Raw genomic sequence first — 5,767 nt, 5'->3', positions numbered from 1 at the left:
GCGCGGGCGCCGGCACAAACGGCCGCTCCGGCCTCCCCGCGCGGGCCGAAATGGCGCCGCTGCCGCGCCGGCCCCCGGTCAGTGACGGGCCTGGCGGCCGCCGGCGCCGAACCACGGGGCCTGCGGGGGGACGGCGCCGAGGCGGGAACCCCGGCCCGGCCGCCCTGCGGCCGCTTCGGACCAGGCCAGGGCTGTCGGCACCCAAAAGCTTGGGTTTGGGTTTTTTTTTTCTCCTAAGTGGAGCGGTTAGGCTACAAAAAAACCCTACTTTCCCTACAAACATCACTTCGCTTGGGTTTCCCTGCTAAGGTCTTTTGTAAAGCTCGTGGGAGAAGCTAATCACCAGAAAGTGGTGTTATCCCCTTTCAGAAAGTCTGATGAGGCAGCGGCGTAACCATCCTACCCAGGTTACCAGCGATCGTTAATTTATATTTGGCGTAAATGAGCTTAACATCTTGGAGAAAAAGAGCTAATGGCAATCTTGTTTTCCCAGGGCTCTAAATTAATTCTGATGTAGTCGAAGTCTGTCTCATTTTTAGTAATTTTCTAGCAAAATTCTAATGCATCATATTTAAAAAATGTGGCTATAAGGGAGTATATTTACCCTTATAAAATACAGATAATTTTTCTAAGCATTTGTCATCTTCACACAGCAGATCTCAAATACTCAGCAAAGAAAAAGCTTGTAAGGTTGAGCATGGCCAGTTGTGCTTAGCCTTGGCCAAAAACGAGCGCTGAGGACAGATCAGCCAAACCAAGTCACATCAAGAAGAAAGATGGAGAGAGATGTTGTCTTTAAATACAGCTTGGTGATAAGTTAAATGGAAAGATATTGTCATAAGGAGAGGGATATGACTTTTTTTTTTTCCTCCTCTTTCTCAGCAAAGAGCACCAGCACGACCTCCTACGAGCACAGTAAACCTGATGACAGAAGATCACAAGAGTAGCAACAGGAGGTTCTAAAATACCTGAGTATTTCTCTAAACCTTTGATTATGAAGCTGAGCATGACCTGTGCAATCCAAATCCTTTAAGCTTTTGGAGAGCCTGGGGGACTCCTGTGCCCCATGTTTTCTTTTGTGGCCACAGCTGTTACTAGTTGTAGCAGAATCAGGTCACCTTTTTTCTTCCAAGTTGAAAAAACTCTCATCTTATAGCAAGTGTAATGACCTTTGCAGGACCGTCCCTTTACAGTGACCTTTCCTTTACAACCCCTGCTGTAATTCAGGGGCAACACCTGAATTTAATAATGACTTCAGAAATATGAAATCAATCTGCTTTATTTTAAATTTCCACTGTATTTCCACCAGACCCAGGCAGCACCAGCTGTAGCCTATTTTCTAGAGAAAGCAGGAAACTCTTTGTCACCTTCCTCTGTTAATTTCCCAGTTCCTTAAAATACTAAATTAAGGATAGATTTGTGATGGTGTCACCTAGAATGATAATTAGTGTAACAAGAGACAAAATTGCCGGTGAAAAATATTTCACAGTTATTTCATTGTCTCTAACTATTCCAAAGGTAGAAGACTGCCTACTTCACCTACCCTGCAGGGTAGCCTCAGTTTCACTGGAAACACTCCTGCTCTTGCTGCAATAAGTCAGATACTTGTCCTTTCTAATAACCAGCGTAGCGCTTACATACCTTAGGATTCCCAGGTTCTCAAACTTTTTCTATCAAGCTTTACTTTTGATAACTGGCAGTGCCTGAATTTCAGCGATCATTTACTTCAAAACAAAGAGCCATAAAGAAGTATGAATATATATAAAAAAGATGTGACCTAGTGAATGAGCTATCTGCATTAGCCGTGTGCTTTCCATGAAACCTAGAAGACTGAATGTAGGTAATAGCATTGCTGACACTTCTCTCCAGCTTAGCCCTCCCCCCCAAATGTTTGGATCATGTGAATATATTGCCTGTTCATGCCCTACAGACTATGTCCTAGGAGTGAAAAGAAATGTGAGCAGCAGTAAACCAACCTTTCTAACCAGCTCCTCCAAGAAGTCGGGGAGCAAAGCTCCTTCTGTCATACCCAGCTTTGTATGTACAGAGGACTTCACGTTGTGTTCTCAGTACACCTGCAAATTGGAAGCCTACTGCACATCAGATCAATTGCTCGGTGCATATGAGGTGGATTAAATGCCTCTGGCACTGGGCCTTCCATGGGCAGGATAGTGGGAGCCCATCCTATGAACTGTGCTGGATGCCTGGCTTTTCTTGCTTGTTACACATTATATATGGGAACTGATAAATTCCATGATGAAAGCTAGAAGATTATCTAAAATTTATTCAAGAACTGTTTTATTAAATTGAAATGCAAACACCATTGCAAAGAGTTTTTACAATGACAAAAGATTGAAAAGTCTATCAGAAAGCTACAGACTTCAGTGACAATATTGACCTTACAAGTGAAATTACTAACAGGTTTTTTTAAAGCCAGCATTTTCAATATTAAGAACTTAAAAAATACATACACTTTAAAGCATTGTCCTTCAATACACTTAGAAACAATGAAGAATTCCTGAGCAGCTATTTTTATACCAGTATTCTCCAACCAATGTAGGTACTGTATACTAAATGACCTACTTTCTATAATTTTTTAAATTTTAGAAATTTACAAAACATTTAGATTTGATTCATAGAATAATTGTGCTTCAAGTCATTCTGTTGCTACAGTAATGACACTACAATAACCTGGATGTTCCAGATCACATACAAGTTCTGAAATTGCAATGGAAAAAATGCCTGGCTTTTATTGCAAGGCTAGGAATGGGGTGGTTTACACAAATGGAAAGAATTTTGCTTTAAATATTGGACCATCTCTTTCTGTCTTGGAAAGTACATTGTTTATTGTGCATGTTATTCAGAACATGCAATGTAATTTATAAATGCTTCTTAAAGAGACCTGTTGATATTATGCATAAAGTAGAATTCAGGCAAGGAAGTTCCAGAGACTTTCCCCTGCACTTATCAGCATGCCAGAAATGTGAACAAATACATCTTGTTAAGTACTGCTGACATTTTTTCTGGGCAGTGCTTATTCAGACCAGCACCCCCAGTATTGCTATATTTTACACATTGACTCAAAAAAATACATGAAGCACAATATACAGATAGAAGCCCAGATAGTGTTGAGTATCTCTGAGCAATATAATGCATACATGGAACTGATGGTTCTGTTATTACAGAAGAAGAATGGTATTTGTAAACAGAATGAAAAAATTACTTTCTAAGATGAAAAATGAAAAATAGCAAAGCGGCCCAGGAGCTCCCATCTGAGTGTATCTGAGCAATAGTTTCCTCTTCCTTTTGGAACAAAGGACAGGTGGATGAGAATTAAGAGTAGTCTACAGCATTATGAATATTAAAAAATACAGTTTAACATCATTGTATTTCCACATATAAGTTATATAGAAAAATCTGCCTATTCCTAGACATGTACCATTTCCTGAAATACTTAAGGGATACTTTCTACAAGTGATTTCTACAAGGATTTTCAGCATCCTCTAAAAATCTGCTCAGTGTTATAGACTGTAAAACTGATGATTACAGAATCTTTGCTGGAAATTAAGTGAAATCTTTCCATTCTTATTGTTGTCAAAATGAGGTGAAGGTACTCAGCAGCTCACAAAAATAGACCCAGAAGCAGCATTGTCAAGAAAAAAAAAGTCAAATAAAGACAAAGTCCAAGACAAGCAGCATCACAAAGTAGAACAGGACATTAATCCTTCCAAAAATAAGAGAGGGAGATGTAATTCTTCCTTATTTCTAGCTTGTCTATGCACCACTGTCTTGCTCAGCTTTTTAACACATGACTGGTTGGAAGAGGCCACACAACTAGTTTAGGTATGTTTTGAATGACTTTAAGAGATACGGTATTTTCTCTTAAAAACTTAGCTTAAACGGGAGAAAATGTATTTTATGCCTGACTTGGTAACTCTCAAGATTTATCACCAAGACAGGGACTTTCTGATTAAGAAAAATATTAATTGTTGTATTGTCACTGATACAGACTAAACAATGCCTAGAAACGTCAAGAGGCCATTTTACTGGAGTCCCCAAGGGCCGTTGCCTCTTGCGACTCATAGATCATTACCTTTAATAAACAGAAAAATGCTTGAGACTGATGATAGGCATATCTGTGAGACAGTGCAAATGGAGAAAAAAGCCTCATCTATAAATCTGTGTCTGAAAAATTGAAGGCTGCTTTTAAAAACAGTTTGGCCACACTATTCCTGTTGATTTATTTCTTAAGCACATAGGAAATGCAACAACAGATCAGATGAAGTATCTAAGCTCTTCAAGTATTCTGTTTGCCAGTGGCCAATATCAGATACTTGGAAGGAAACCCTGTAATTCATAAAAATGGAATGACCAGCTCTCATGTATAGGATTTTTTCCAGCTCTTATATAACAGCTGATTTCCAGTAGCTGATTTCAGCATCTTGCCAGCTGGTTGGCATTTAATAAGGCCTTGTTATTTTTGTGGACTATCTCAGGTAACTGTGGATATTCCCACTTTTGAGCTAAAAGTCTATTTCTTTCTCTTCCATTCTTTTTGCCCACAATCTGATCTATCTCTCCTCTCAGTTTTATTATTTCTTAATCTCTTCCAATGTCCTCTTACATTTGACTTCTTCTGCCTCCATTTGCTGTTCTCCCTCCCTCGCTTCTCAGTTGCAGTCAATATGCATGCTCACCACTTCTGATTCCTCCAATTTATTTACCTGTGTACCATCCTACAGTGTTCACTGTGACTATACTCCCTTTCTGTTCTGCCACATGCTCCCACCATGCCCCGCTTCCCATCATTAAGCTCTCTTTCTATTCCCATTCATTATGTATTTCTGTATTTCATTTATCTTTAATCTCCTGCATGACATACACAGAAAAGATGAAGGCATTCCTGTAATTGCTTCAAAAGAGTTTTCAAGGCAGGGCCACAAGATTATTCCAGTTCAGTGTAATTCAGTCCATCCTCCCATGCCCACCTCAACTGGAGTCTGAAGGAAGTCAGTGGTCTGGTTTTAGTAGGAGGGTTTGAGATGGTTGAAATTTGGGCTAGTCTCCATTTTCACTCATTTAGGGGCAGTTTGAAGATTTACTTCTCAGGAACTCAAAACCTCTTCCTGGATAGCAAATGTTGACAAATGCAGAGTTTGTGATTTGTCAGATCTGGAGTCAGAGCCTATGTGAGAACTCAGCTTATTCAGTCCAAGTGGGCTGGGCACACAGGCAGCTCCCAAATAACTTGTCAGTCCAGGAAAGGGACTGATGCATTAGGAAAATTGTGTCTGCCAAGCTGATCAGTATGGCTTTCCATAGAAGAGGGAAATTCCTTTGTTTCCTTTTATACATAAACATCTCACCTTGCTACGCATCTCTAGTATCCCATCCTAATAGTACTAGTGCAACCCAAGTGATGGTTCCATAACAAACTGTTATTTAACAAAAACAAATTGAACATTACAAATTATAAGTTGTTTTTAATCTTGGTATAGTAATTTGACATACAAAGTAAAATGCTTCTGTTTGCCTTTTTAAAGGGAGCAAAAAAAATCTGAGGTAGCAATTCTTTAAAAATATGGTGCCTGGTCTCATGATACATTTTCATTTCATGTGTGTTTATGGCTTTGTAGAAGATTTTTTATATTCACTGACTGTCTTAGATGACTTTGGTTTCCTTGCACAACACTTTCAAGTTGTTTACAGTTAATGAAAAATTATCAGATACATTTACAGGCTTCATGATGTGAATTCCACATACACA

The sequence above is a fragment of the Apteryx mantelli genome, chromosome Z, assembly GCF_036417845.1.
Source record: "Apteryx mantelli isolate bAptMan1 chromosome Z, bAptMan1.hap1, whole genome shotgun sequence".
NCBI classification, from domain to species: domain Eukaryota; kingdom Metazoa; phylum Chordata; class Aves; order Apterygiformes; family Apterygidae; genus Apteryx; species Apteryx mantelli.
This window is presented reverse-complemented; position numbering follows the sequence as displayed.